This window comes from Arvicola amphibius, chromosome 13, assembly GCF_903992535.2.
Source record: "Arvicola amphibius chromosome 13, mArvAmp1.2, whole genome shotgun sequence".
In the NCBI taxonomy this organism is placed as follows: domain Eukaryota; kingdom Metazoa; phylum Chordata; class Mammalia; order Rodentia; family Cricetidae; genus Arvicola; species Arvicola amphibius.
The window spans coordinates 708183-724287 of record NC_052059.1 but is presented as its reverse complement, the minus strand read 5'-3'; the positions used below and the strand labels follow the sequence as shown (position 1 = coordinate 724287).

The following is a 16105-nucleotide window of genomic DNA, read 5'->3' as shown; positions in this document are numbered from 1 at the left end:
GCACCTTCTAACTCAGGAGGTGGTTACCTGGCTCTTTTGATGTTAAGACAACTCAGCGCCATCCTCACAGGTGGTCAGGATATGCCAATGTACTTCTGCTCCTTCTATTCTAACTGAGAAATCACCTGGAGCGCCATCCTCACAGGTGGTCAGGATATGCCAATGTACTTCTGCTCCTTCTATTCTAACTGAGAAATCACCTGGGGAGTGGGTGTTTTCTGCCCCTGACCAAGTGCACATGAGTAAAATATGACTTGAGTCATCCTAGGCTCCCTAGGCAACAGAACGCTGATAGTGGGAAGTCTCGTGCTGTCTTGTTAATGAAGCCTTTGTTATTTTCTCCCCCCAGTTCACCTTTGGTATAAAAGCTGAGGAAAAATAAATGTGGGTAATTTTTCAGTATCTGAATAATTCCTGATACTCTCTCCCAATACTTTCTTGTAGTTTCTTTCTTCAGTTCCCACACCTCTACCCTGGTAAGACGTGGTTTTATTGAGGCCAGTCCTTAACAGGATCCCATGAGACTGCTTAGTTGATTCTGTGGGCCATGTTATCCTGGTGTCCCTGACCCCTTTGACTCCTACAGTCCTTTTGATCCCTCTTTTGCAAGATTCCCCAAGCTCTATCTAATCTGTGTGTGGGGGGGGGCTCTACATCCATTCCCCTTATTTGCTGGATGAAGCCTCTCTTATGAGTGTTGGGCTAGGCTCAGATCTATGAGTATAACAGAATATCATTAGGAATCATTTCACTGACTTTTTTTTTCTAGTCCTGTTTGGTTTTATCCTTGGTCTCTGGGATATAAAGGCTCTGGTTCCTGACAATCTAGGCAGTGTCTGGCATGGGCTTATTCTCATGCTATAAGCCTCAAATTGGACCAGAAATTGATTGGCCATTCCTACAACTTCTGTGCCACCTTTATTCCAGCACATCTTACAGGCCTGATTGTAGATTGAAGGCTTTGTGGCTGGATTGATATCCAGTTACACCACTGGAAGCCTTGCCTGGTTACAGAAAAGATGGGTGGTTCAGACTCAGTTTCTCTTCACTAGGATTGTCCTAGTAGATTCCAGGGGCTTACCATCGCACCAGATTTCCACATTGCCCCAAGGTTTGGCCTCTCCTCTATCAAAAGTCCTTTGTCTTTGACTTTCACAGATTTGATGAAATAATGATGATCTTATCAATGCCTATGGTCAGATGTTGCTTAATCAAATGACAGTTTCCAAAGTCATAGACTGTCCTAGGGGGAGCTCAATAAATTAGATGAAACATTTGAATGAAGTAGAATGGTTTTCAGTGTTTCAGCCACTTAGCACACTATGTATGCTTGTTCTGCGACCCAAAGCCATTAATTACTCCAAGGCACTTAAAGGTTTTCAGCATGTGTGGCATGTAATAGGTTGAAATTACCTTAGTCAACCACTTCATCCATCAATTTATTAATCTAAATTCCAGAAAGAACTTATTGATTATCTATTGTAGGTGACTTGCCTGGTACTATTTATTGTGTTGCAAATTCTTTCACATTTATATGTACTCCATGGCACAAGTGCTTTCTCGTGGCTGTCTTTCTCTTCACCAAAAGCATGATTGTTGGGAGCCCAGATCCTGAATTTCTGGTAAACAACTTGTAATGCTTGCAGCTGCTTTGACAGGAGACCCTAAGGAGTTCCTAATGGCAGGGGAATGGTTTCTGGTGCATTTGGCTGGGGTGTGGCTATCAGTTAAGGATCTCTATATAAGAGGCATTCAGTCATCAAGGATGACTCTGTCTCTGAGTCTTTGTGTGTTTCAGTCTCCAGCCCCGTGCCTGTACCGTATGGAACACAGACAGGCGTGGTGTGCTACATGTGATATCATTCTTTTTATCTTTAATGCTACCAATTCTGTGAACCACCCTATCACATATTAACTATCATGAATGCTTGCTCACAATATAGATGATTATGGCTGGATTATAATAAAAGTTACCTGTATTCTGAATGGTGTCATATTTTCTACTTACATTTTTTGAATCTCTGAATCACTATAAATTCTTGATTTGAAAAGAGAATGTCTAGACTTAGTACAGTATATGCAAATTCTATTTATTGTCAGGTACCTTTAAATAATCATGCACCCTGAGGCAAGAGTTATATAAGTTGTAGGTTCAAATACGTAATTTCTTGGCACTCTAATTCTCTCTATGCCCTCAAAATATCCTAATAATAAGAAACATCTCCTAATGTTTCTTCATTCATTAAGATGAGTATGATAACAGGAATTATAAACTCAAATCCTATAAATTTATTTAAGAAAAGTCACAACTACCATCCAAGCAGATTATTTTAGAAAAAAACCCACAAAAATAAGAAGAAAAAACTACACTTATGCATTGCTATTTTCACTTATTTTTAGCATAACAATTGTATGAAGAAACATTAGAAGTCTTCAAAATCTTTCCCTTAATAGTAACTAGTGACAAGAATAGTTTAAAGCTCACATTGTATCTTAAGGCTATAACCCCTTCTCTGCACACTATCATATTCTTTAAAGTTTTTGAAAAAGTTAAAATCTATTAAATGCAAGTGTTTAATGTTAACAGTTTCTTGCTTCCAGGAACATAAACATTGTCAGACTTTTGTAAATTTGTAGAAAGTGTTGTTAGCTTTGGAAAATTGAGATAACTATTTTGTTCAGCCAGGAGTAAGCCCAAAGTGTTGAACACTTTTGATCATGAGCCTAGACAGCAAAAGTTAAAATTCTTCTGCCTATGTGAAGGTTGAACAGAGACAAATGCATATGCAGGTTTTCTGGTCAAGTTCCTAGAAGTGAAATAACCCCTGTGTGTCTGTCTCACTCTCAGCAAACAGGTAGGCATTTTTCTGTCAGTATTCAGTTCGTATGCTTATATTCTTTGTAGCTGAAATTAGTCAATCTCTGGGGAAATAAACGCACAGAAGATCCAAGGAGAGAAAGACTGCAAAGGAGTGGAAACTGAATACAAGCCTGTCCAAACCAGTGCTTTGGATTCCGCTGACTTCAATTAACATTTTGAACAACAACAAAAAAAAAAAAACAACAAAAAAAAAAAAACAAAAAAAAAAACCCAGCATGGGTGAATAATCTTTGTAGAAAAGACTGCCAGGAACTATAATGTATATTACTTCAGCTTTTCACTAGCAAGAGGACTTAAACAAACATGGAGAACTCAAAACTCAACTAATAACACTGACATGTCTTACAAAGCCATGTACTTATGAGAAAGAAAGCTAAGTGAAATAGACCGACATTAAATTTTGTTCATTAATACAACATTATGACGTAACACATTGTGAAGTAACATGCCTGAAATTCAAAAGCAGTGTCAGTTTCTATACATTTTCCCACTGCTTCCTCTAATTCTGTTGTGTAAAATAAACATTTTTCAGACGAAGTTTGATAAGCCACAGCAAAATCTCACAAATTTAGAATGCCAAAACAAGTTTTATTAGGAGCATTGTGTTCAAGTAAAGAAAGTATCACTATAACTGTCCCCTTTCCTGTCTCTGCTTCTGCTTATACACTGAAACACCACTAGAAAGATAATCTTAGGAAAAAGAAAATATAAGCACAGTTCATGCTATTCTGGTCTTCTGTGTAACTATATAACATTGGTTAAAAAAAAAAACCTAAAACTAAAACAATATAGCAAAACAAAACCAATTGGCCAAAGAGGGACTGTGATTTATGTTTCTCCAGTTAAATGCAGGTAGGCATAGTATAAATATAGCTTCAAAGTCATGACTACCTGTATATGTGTATTTGTATATGGTGTGTGTGTGTGTGCGTGTGCGTGTGTGTGAAAATTCAGAGATAGACAGTAGTTGAACTACCACCCCACCCCACTGTTGTAAACCTGAAGTATAGTTATTCTCATTAAACTGAATGGTCTCAACAATTATCACACTTTATTTTTACTAAATCAGTCTCATATTAACCCTGCTTCCTTTCAGGTTATGTTTTTCCTCTTGCCCTGAGCTATGTTGTCATACTAGTCACCAATCATTTTCTAGCATGCTCTGATACAGCCATAGGTAATATCTTTTATTTCTGTACAAACAGACTGAGCCCCAGCCTCAAGCCATCAATCCCATCACATAAAGATCATGGGAATCTTTCAAGCTATCAACTGCCATTTCTATTTTTCATTATATGGAAAGTCAAATTGGGAATATGCAAAAGCCTGTAAGATGAGGAAGTAAGAACTGAGAACTGTACTCCATAGATTGGACCCTGTAAGCTACAAGTCCCACTCTGGCCCCTTGACCTCGGAAGAACTTGAAACACAGGCTGCAACCTCACAGAGAGGACCAAGAGAGGAATTCTGAAGCACAGGCTGTGACTGCACAGAGCAGTCCAAGAGAGCAGACCAAGAAAGTGGACCAAGAAAGCAGGCCAAGGGGAATCTCAGGGCGCCATGAGACAGACAGCTACAGTACAGAGCAGACCAAGAACAGTTCCCAAAGACACACACAAGGATTGGACCAAGAGGCAAAGACACCTCCGGCACCAGTTGGAGTAAGAGATGGGTATGCACCAATGCATGAATTCATTCAACAACCTAAAAAGCAACGTGGTAATATTAGAAACAAGTTGTCATAAAATAGGAAGACTTCATCATCCTAACACAGAAGCAGAAAAAACGATTTTAAATGTAACTTTATGAGGATGGTGATGACCTTTAAAGAGGAAATGAAAAATTCCCTTAAAGAAATGAAGGAAAAGACAAACAAAAAAATGGAAGAAATCAATTAATCCGTTAAAGAAACCCAATGAAACAAACAAACATACAAACAGGTGAAATAAACAGTTTAAACAGTTTAAGACTTGAAAACTGAAATAGAGGCCATAAAGAAAACACAAACGGAGGGAATTCTGGAAATGTAAAATCTGGGTAAATGAATGGGAACTACAGATGCAAGCACAGAATACAAGAGATGGAAGAGAGAATCTCAGATGTTGAAGATACCATAGAAGAAATATAGATTCACCCTTCAAAGAAAATGTTAAATCCAAAAACTTTCTTAATGCAAAAAATCCAGGAAATCTGGGATACCATGAAAAGACCAAAGCTAAGAAAAATAGTGTTAGAAGGAAAATAACACCATCTCAAAGGCATAGAAAATATATTCAACAAAATCATAGAAGAAAACTTTCCCAACCTAAAGGAGAGTACCTCTATGAAGTTACAAGAAGCTTACAGAACACCAAACAGACTGGACCAAAAAAATAAGTTTCCTCACCATATAATAATCAAAACACAAAACATACAGACTAATAAAAACTATTAAGAGCTACAAAGGGAAAGGGCCAATAACATACAAAAAATTATATGTTAAAAAATTATATCAGAATTATATTCAACTTCTCAAAGGAAACCATGAAAGTCAGAAGGTTCTAGACAGACATGCTGCAGACATTAAGAGACCACGGATGCAAGGTGACATCACTATACCCAGCAAAGTTTTCAAACTTTGACAAAATCAGATATAAGCAATGCCTATCCACAAATTCAACCCTACAGAAACTACTAGAAGGAAAACCCTAACCCAATGAAACTAACTGCACCTATAAAAACACAGGCAGCAGATACCCTCACACTAGCACACCCCAAAGAAGAGAAACATATAAGCACTACAGGAATAACAGAAATTAATAATCACTGGTTATTAATATCTCTTAATATCAATGGACTCAATCCACCTATTAAAAGACACAGGCTAGCAGAAAGGATACAAAAGCAGACTCCATCCTTTTGTATACAAGAAAAACACCTCAACCTCAGAGACAGACATTACCTCAGAGTAAAGGCATGAGAAAGATTTTCCAATCAAATGAACTTAAGAATCAAAAGGGTGTAGCTATCCTAATATCTGATAAAAATAGACATCAAACTAATATCAATCAGAAGAAATGTAGAAGTACACTTCATATTCATCACAGAAAAAATCCATCAAGATTAAATTTCAGTTTTGAGCAGAAGTTCCCCAATAACACTGTAACCTACCTATAAGATACTTCCACCAATATGCTGGAAAAGTATTTTGGTTAATGATTGTCTTTATCCAGTTACCATAAAAACTCCATGAAATTGTTATCAAATTGGAATATGTTATTTGGGTAACTTAAATCTGTCTTCCAAGGCCTCTACATGGAAGGTATGCTTTCTGTATTGGTAGAACATCTGTCCTAATTTTTCAAACTTGAATGAAGCATGAAATAGCTAGTACATGTGATTATGGTGTTAACATTTTTATCTCTCACAAAATCAAAGGCATACAAAGGTCTCTCTAGTCCGTTTTCCCCACCAGTGGTCAAGGCACAGGAAAACCTTTCTGTTCTGTTGATGGATCAAGACATGGACCTCAGTTGATGGGATGAAGCATTGTAAGGAGTCTGCTAAAATTATGGGATTTAACAGCATTTTAAGGACCTGTTCTTTTTTTCTGTAACGTGGCACAATATTTAAACAATAACATTGGAAATTGATTTGAGAAAGAGCTTTGTATAGAGAAGGAAGTTTTTTCTACACCTATGCAATCTTCTTTCTTCTTCCATTTTAGTTTGAAGGCAAGGTCTGAATTTCCCAGACATGTGGCCAATCAGGATGGGTAGAGATTGTGTGAAATTTATCCCTGGTGGCATAGTGATTCAACACTGACACTGTTTATCAGAGAGAGGAAATACAAAACATAGTATCTTTTATTCAGTATGGTATCATTATTATGTAATATTTGATAGGCAATACACCCTTTTGCTACCAAAACCTGATAACCCGTGATAACACGCTTCTCAATCCACCTTAAATCTCTAACTTGTTTCTTAGCTTTTAATACTGAATTTGCATATGATAATTTTATCACTAGCCCATTCAACTTTACACAACTGTGAATATCAAAGATGATAATGAGTGAGAAAGTGTCTGTAATTGTCAAGCAAACTTTGGCAGTTAAGCCCTTGATTGTCTCTGATGTGAGCCTACAAATGTGAGGGCTATTTAAAAGTCTTTCGCGTTTCCTAACTTCATTGGTTTAAAATAGTTTTCCCCAAGCCTGAAGATCTGGGAGTTTGGGAACGGCCAATCAATAACTCGTCCAAATTGAGAGCCATGCTACGAGAGGGAGTCTACATCTGAAACTGCCTGGATTACCAGGAACCAAAGTTAGGATAGCCCAGAGACTGAGGACAGCAAGCATGACTGGTAAAAATAAAAATTAAAAAGTTAGTGAAATCATTCCTAATGATGACCAGAGTCTAGCATAACCATCACCAGAGAGGTGAGTTAGTTCTTTAGGTGAAGTCTAAGAATTGGTCCAAGGTACAACTTTCTTCTTTTCTCCTCATAAAATACCTATCTTTCAATTAATATTTTAACGTTCAGAACAGTGTCTTGTGGAATCTCACAGGTGAATGATCATATAAAACAATTATTTCTGTTCATATATTTAAGCCTTTTACTTCTTAAACAAACTTATATAGAGATTTCCTTTTCAAACATTGAGACCCAATTTGGAAACAATAACCCTACAGTAAATGATCTGAAATATGATTTCAGAAATAGAAACTGTACTAGCTTGCACATTATTTTTCATATAAGGTGTTTAATAATAAATAAGGAATAGCAATATTTTCATCGTGAGTTGTAGAAGTCTATCAAGCTCAGGTTTATGTAGTCCTAAAGATGTCCAGGGAGGCTTTTTTCACATGTACAAATCCTTCTTTAATTCTTCTCCTCCTCTTTCTCTTTCCTTACAGTGTTAAATGAAGGCTTACATGAGTCAGCTAGCTATGCACACAATGACCTGCAAAGTCAATTTTCTGCCCTCTAGAATTTCATAGGCTATATGAGGAAACAGCAGAATAACTGACTCTTGTAAGATATGTTTAGGGACATAAAGACAGAAGTAAGCAAAACCTATAAAATATACAACTAGCAAACACAGGAAATAATGTTTACACATGCAGATCATCTGCTGAATAACATTCCAAGTTGAGAAGAAATTCAGCGATTCAGATCAAAGTAACTGGTGTTAAAAGAGTAATCAAGTCCCATTAAGGGAAAATTTATCAAGAGGATAAAATCTGGTTTTGGTGAACACTTAACATTCCAGTTAGGTAAAGGCAATCACATTGCCAAGGGACTATTCAAAGAAAGGCAGGCCATGGTAAAGAGACAGGAAGAATAATTACCTCTAGTGAAATATTACACACTTCTTTCCCAGGATTTCCACCTCCTAATGCAGTCTCTTACAAGAGCACACCCTTGATGCTGTGTAACTATATCAACTTGTTTTAGTTATTATAAAAGGGTAACCTTTAACCTTTCTTTTCTTCCTCTCTCTCTCTCTCTCTCTCTCTCTCTCTCTCTCTCTCTCTCTCTTTCTCTCATTAGTTTTACAAGACAGGGTTTCTCTGTGTAGCTTTGGCTGTCCCATAACTAACTCTGTAGACTAGGCTGGCCTCTAACTCATAGAGATCTGCCTGTATCTGCCCCCCAAGTGCTGGGATTAAAGATGTGAGCCATCACCACCTGGCTCTCTTCTTTCTCTTTTCAAGCATGTTTTTCTTAACACCTTGGGCTTTATTCTTTCTCTAAACCTACCTCCTCAATATATTTCTCCTGCCACTAAGTGACTGACATTCATGCCAGGTTAACTCAAGTAGTTTGGTCTGTTTTTCCTTCTCTCCTCCATTCTTTAGGCAGCTGTTGAAATTTACAGCTTGCCCAGTCTGTAATGATTTTCTTTTAAACTCTTAAAATTGTCCTCAAGTTTTCATTTGATTCTGCTCTTAAATTCTTTTATCAATGAAACATAGAACCCCAAGAGGAGAACCTGATTTTGTAAGTGTAATCTGATTACTGTGGCAGGATAGCCCAAATTTCTGATAACATTGGTTTCAATGGTGTATTCCCCAAATCCTCGTCTACGTGGAATTCAGAATATCACTTTTTTCTCAAAGTATGCTGTGCAGATGTAATTGGTAATGTTAAAATACCATCATACTTGGTTAGGATATTTTCTAAATTTCCAGACAGGTGTCTTTATGGAAAAAAATGAATGAAGTTACAGATACACAGAAGAGTAGTCAGAGGCAGGAAATGGGTGATCGATCTACAAACCATGGACAGCAATACCCATCTGGAAACCTTCCGGAAGAACTACTGATATAAAACACCAAGAATGTAACAATTTCTTTATAACAGTGCAGGAAAACTGACAGAAGGACTACTAAGTCTTACCACTCTAGTCCATTATATACAAGAAAATCATCCAAAAAAGGACATTTTTTTTCTGTATGTGACAGTGTTTAACAACGCTGTCAATAAAATCTATTTTCTACTACAATTAATAACAGTAAAATATACGATTATAAGTCTCCTCCATTAGTCTAAGTTATTGCAGGTATTTAATCCATTTGTTCAAAGTTTTCGTCTACTCACACACGTGATTTTTCAATTAATAAACACTGTGATTAATATTCCTAATGGAGCAGTCCTCTCTGTTGTAATAAGATTCAGCTTGCCACCTTTAGTGCCTGCTAGAAGTCCGTGGGGAGTTGTTCAAGTACTGATGACAGAACACCAACCTCCAGAGATCCCGATTTAATTGGTCTGGATTGAACTTAGACCATATTCTCCTTCAGAAAAATAACTCTCTAGAGATGCAGAAATGTAGCGCAGATTGAATTTTTCTGATATAGAGCAAAGCTTTCAGAAAAACAGACTGTGAAGTAGCTTCTAAAGGTATTATAAAATCAATAAAGATAGAAAAAACAAAATTTGAAAGTCCGCTATAAATTTGTGCTTCTGTCTTATAAAGGTATGCAATATTTTGCCATGTTAGGATTATAATGGAAGTTGGGAGATATTGGCAATAGTAAAATGTGACCTGTAACAGAGCAAGAGCAAGATCTTACTGACCAAGGACAGAGCCGAACAATGATGGGTGGAAGACAGAGGGTCCAGCTGAAATGATCTAAGTGAGAGGGTAAGAATGTAAAGGCAAAAGAAAAATTGGAATTGGCATTCAATACTGTTGGGCAAATCACTAGAATACAGAATTAACCAGGAAGGGCAAACTGGTAATTTTAATCATATGTGTCTGCCAGGAGTATGTTGCTTTTTCCACAATCATAATACTATATTCAAATTCACTTGTTATTATCTAAACACATGAGATACCTTTGAGTACAGAGGAGGAAATAAATTCTGCACAGTCTAAAATAACTTTAACACTCATGTTTCTATTTCATTGTTACATAATTTAAACAAAGTATAGTTTTTTAATTGGCTTAAAAAGAAATTGTACAAGTGAATACAGCATATGAATATTTTGATAACCAACTTTTTAAATTCATATAGATAAAATAGTGGTTATAGTTAAAATCATACATAATTAAATTTTTATGATCTAGAAAAACGAATATAAGAAATAAAATGCAAAGGCTTTAAGATGTAGGGCTCAGAAGGAAATCTTTATTATTGTGGGTGTGCAAAAATCTAAGCAGATAATTGAATCCTCTACTTTTCTTTTGCTTTCTAGTCAAGTGGCAGAGAGCTTTAATCTACTATGGGTTCACTCCATGTCACATGACCTCACTTCAGGCACCGAAGTAATGATACCAACAAATCTGAATAGAAACTCTTACATCTGTGATGTAAAATAAATATTTTTCTTTACATGTTGTTTATCTCAATAATTCTTAGTCATGGAACGGTGACTAGGTCATAAGGACATTTAGAAACTCCCAACAAATAACAAGAATGAAGTAATAATAACCATTCAGAGAATGAAGAAATCAAAAAGTATCAGTAGAATGTTATTTTCAAGTGTACAATTTAAAAGTAAATTTGCTGGTGTTGCTTATCAAGGTACCATGGTTTGAACATAGAGTCAACTTTGAAAAATAAATTATCCCCATTTTTTTTTGTATTAACACACATTTCAAGTAACTTGATTTATTTCCCCTTTTCTTTTCATACTTGAAAATTTTGGCTTTTTGTTCCAGGATCTTTTTGTGGTTTTTATGCATCTTGTCTGATGATCTCCACCTTGCTGAACACCCAGATAAACAGCTGCGCCACCATTCTTTTCCCAGTTCATTTGTTTAGTGCAGGTGTCATTATCTCTCCCTGGAAATCTGGGCTAATTCTTCAATCCGCTGATGTCTACAATGTCTTCCCACCACCTGAATCCTGTCTTCCTTTTGAAGAGGCACTGATCAAACAATATACTTCCACCTCACCTGTTTGGATAAGAGAATATAAACTTCCTCTAAATGTGAGAAAGTCCATCAGGATACCTGTTATGGTTCTTGCTTCAGTTAAAGAAATAGAGTTTGACTTCTACTTTGATGACTGCCACTTCAGTTATGTGTACAAAAGGACAGAGTCAGTATTTTGTCTTTAAGACCTAGCATTGGAGTAGAACTCTCCACATATAAGAGAAGATTCAGTAATTTTCAAGACAGGCATTTCTCCTTTCTTAGGGATGAAAGTTCCTAGAGAAGTGGATAAAATATTTTACTAAGTTTGTATTCTCTATAAATTATAAATTTAAGACAATGTAAGAATGCCTTACAGCATACATTATAACTAAAATAGAGCTAATATAAAACGGATCGGTTTCTTGGAGATGAATAAATATTAAGAAAGGAAATTCCGTAAAAGATTTAAGTTCAAAGACAAAAATAGATCTTTATTTTATAATGCAATTCTTTTGTAAGGAGCCCATCAAGAGTTCCATTTATAGAACCAGAGACAGTTTATGTAGAGGAGAAATAGGTGATGCAAGGAAGACCCTAAAGTGATAAAGTGAAGACTGATTTCTAAAAAACTAATTTGGCTGACTGCTGTGTAACCACTTATAGATAATAGCTGCATCTTGAATGGTAAATGATATGGAAATAGCAAAAAAAAAAGACTGTCAAGGGTTTGGAGTCATAGCTTAGATCTGGTTGAGGTTTGGCAGCTAGAATTCTGTGTCCTTATCATATGGTGTTGGGCTAGCAGTTGCTTTGTTTCAAATGCGACTCAGGAAATGATGCTCATCCGTTCTTAGCAATGCATGTTCTTACTTCCTCCTCATAGCCTCAGAAGGAAGAGATTTTGAAGCAGCATGTCTTCTAAAATATATTGGATCATAAATTTTCTAATGTCTAAATATCAGTTTCATGTCCTCTAACTCAGTGTTCTCATTGCACAGCAAGGACTTAAAAATTCTGTGGTGAGCATCTCACCCACTGTGCAAGTAAAAATATATGATTACCTTTCCTTTCACACTAAACTCTTGGATACGTTTGCTTCACATAGATGAAATGAAGAAACTTTAAAGAAGAAGAAGCTGAGAGTAAGTGCTAGCGTGTAAGGATGATAGACTAAAAATCCAAAAGCAGCTAAGAATGAGAACAAGAAAATGATAAGATAGTATTTGATTGAAATCCATATAAACTTTCTCTCATGAAATTTCCACCTTGAGAAGGACTTATGTCAGCATAACTTGTTACCAAATGATACATCTAAAAGGGCTTCAATAAGATGTTGGGGGAGCTCCTTAGTGAAGACCACGGATTTACTGAGTTTAGTTAGGAGACAGACTTATGCCAAACCCCTAACCCTGGGACTGCTGTATTACTTGAATAATATGCAACATGATTAGAAACAACTCATTCCTTTCTTATCAGCTTGTAAATGAGAGAAACATAATTTTTATTGAATTTTTTCCTATATCCTGATTCTTTGCTCTGTACCTGCTATCTAATAAGTCCTGGTGAAAACTATTATTAAGCATGTGACTTATCTTACCTGAGCTTCAGTTTCTTCATTTAGAAAACTAAGAACACACAGTTGTTGTTGTGTGAGTACATGGAAATTGCAGCTATGAGAGCCTGAGTTTGAATTTACCTAAATCATGGAAAGCAAGACAGTAGTGGACATCCAAAATTCCATTGATTCTGCTGTACATGGGAGGCAGAGACGGGAGAATACCTATATTCTTATGGTCAGAAACCCTGTTTCTCTGATGGAGGACAGTCAGGACTGACACCCAAAGTTGTCCTCTGACATCCATATGAAAGGTACTGGTATACACATGACCACATGTACACATAAGGATGTGTGTTTGCTCGTGTGCACATGCACACACACACACACACACACATACACACACACACACACACACACACTTAAGAAAAAAGATTTTGTCAGACCTATAATTCTCTCCAAGGAATCCTGCTGAAGAGTAGTGTAGTAGTTTGGAAGAAATGGCCCCCATAGGGAGTGACAGTATCAGGAGGCCTTGTTGGAGTAGGTGTGGCCTTGTTAGAGGAAGTGTGTCATGGTGTGCATGGGGAGGTGAGGTCTCCTATGCTCAAGTTACACCCAGTGTGACATGCAGTTGCTTCCTGTTGCCTGCAGATTAAAACGTAGATCCCTCAACTGCTTCTTTAGCACCATGTATGCCTGCATGCTGCTAGGTTTCTCGCCATGATGATAATAGACTAAACCTATGCAATTGTAAGTTACCCCAATTAAATATTTTCCTTTAGAAGAGTTTCTGTGGCCATGGTGTCTCTTCACAGCAATAGAAACCCTAAGACTGGTGGCTCAGGTACAATGCTAGTAGGCTAGCACTGACAACTTAGTAAGACTGCCTCAATAATAAAGCTGAGGGTGTAGAAAAATGGCTCAGTGGTTAAGTGTATGCCCTGTATTTACAGAGGAATTGAGCTTTGATTCCCACCTCCTACATTGGATAGATCACAGCAGATTATAATTTCAGCTCCGGGGGATCCTATGCCTTTGGCCTCCATGGGCACTTGTACTCATACATATATATGCAGAAACATGCACATTTATGTAATTAAAAATAAAAATAAATATTACAAAATAATAAAACTTGAAAAAGATGGTCTAAAATTCAGTTCATCAAAGTGCTTGCCCAAGGTTCAATCTTAGCATTGAAAAACAAACAACCACAACAACACAACACAACCAAAGGGAAGAAACAATAACATACACACAAATGTGTTAGTAATGCTAAAGTATGGATAGAGACTGTGCTTTCATTTCCCAGCTGCCCAGACCCGAATAACCACACAGAAACTATACTAATTACAGAACTGTTTGCCCAATGGCTCAGTCATATTTCTAGCTAGTTGTTAAACCTTAAATTAACCCATTTCTATTAATCTATGTATCACCATGAGGCTGTGGCTTACCAGTAATGTTCTGACATCTTTTTCCTTTGGCTGTTACATGGCATCTCTTTGACTCTCTATTTATCTGTCTATGTATCTCTGTTTGGAGTTCCTGCATGGTTTTACTTTCCCAAGTCATTGGCTAGAAGAGCTTTATTCATCAACCAGTAAAATAACACATATACAGATGAACATCCCACTCACCGAAGTGCTATCGATTCACATTCACATAATCAACTGTCACTGTCAACAATAAAGCACACCACAATACTTAAACAAATAGAAGCAATGTAGCCTGGGAAAGGAAGATTAGTGAAATATTATAGCTATTTCTAATATTTGAATATTTGAAAGAATGTTCTACTTAAAGGGTAGTGACCCTCATAGTGTTTCAAAGGAGCAGACCAGGGGACATTGTCTCATTGTGAAAACAGTTCTTTTGGCTTTAGAGCACATTTTATATTTTTTTAATTTTAGAAAGCAGTTGAAACTAGAATTTCTCCTCAGAGGGGCTAGGAAGCTATGGCAGCTTGGTCAGAAAGGAGGACAAACACTAAAATATCTGACGTCCATCACGTACATAGCAAACTCAGTGCTGTTCCTTAACTTTGTAATAGGAACAGCTGACAGGGCTGAATAATGCTATGCTGGTTCTAAAGCTCTGCCTGCTACAAACCCACTCCTTCCCACAATGGAATTGTTATTGATGGAAATTTCTATTCAGAGCAACACTGGTAACAGAAGGATATTGTTTATATAGCATTGGATGTTTAAACATCAAGGTGACATCTAAATACAAATCTATAATTATCGAGTGGGTAGACTAAGAGTCTAATAAATAAAGAACATCTTACATAGGACTAGTATGTACATAATTCTGAATGATAGATGGGAAAGGGGGTGTTTTAAACAAGAAAGGGGAACATGAGAGGTAAAAAAGGAGTTCTTAAGGGAGTACTGAGAAGTTTTAAGACAGTGATAAACTACATGTGATATGAAAGTAGATGGGGGGAAAGGGTGCAAGTGAAGGAAGGAAGAAGATGGAGCAAAGACTAGAAGATGAAGATAAATGAAAACCACACATGAAATAGCTATAATAAATCCCATTACTGCATATGCTGACTTAAGAACAAACAGTTGTAGTAAAAATTCACTAAGACTATGTATCAATAAAACTTTAAGTTAAAAAAGAACATATTACAAAAAGGTATGTTTTTTTCTCCTTTTACATCTTAAACCAGAAAAGTGTAATTTAATCAATGGTTCATATTGTCTATACATCCCACCTTTCTCAAATATCATTCTATAAAATTCTTTATAGAAAACAGATACAGCAATGAATATATAATAAGTTTGCATGTATAGTTTAGTCATGTAAAAATAGACAGATGTAGGGGGGTTCATAGGGTTGTTCCTAATTTGCTTATTTTTATTTTGGCACATGTGTGAATTTACTGCTACAATTCAGATATAACTTTTAGGGATTTTGTGAACTTTAAATTCATTTGGAATCTGTTTTCTTTGCTTGGAGAAAAAGTGAATGTTTTTAGAAAAACATTTGGCTTCAAGATGATAGAGAGAAAAGCTCTTCTCATTTAAATCGCTACTATTTTTATAAATGGACTCACGTCAAATTCTAAATTAGGTGAAAACATACTCCCATGAAGAGCTGAGAAATTTAGAGACTCTGTGACATGTGTATGTTGCCATTTACTTTTTCTCTTGCTTTTAAACAATGAATCTTAGGTATAAATATACACAAATGTTTTCAGAGTAATATCTCTGTCTCTGTGTGCAAAGGCAGATCAAAGGGTGAATGTCTTAGTCAAAGATGGGGCTCCTTGGGAAAGCACAACTATGCCTCTAAGGTTTACCCAGAAGA

General features: G+C 36.4%; 1 protein-coding gene across 3 annotated transcripts in view; it reads right to left on the bottom strand.

The window, feature by feature from the left end:
• The window catches only part of Fgf14 (fibroblast growth factor 14), a 478361-nt gene that overhangs the window by 25618 nt on the left and 436638 nt on the right, over positions 1–16105 (bottom strand). The gene's annotated exons all lie outside the window — the stretch shown is intronic.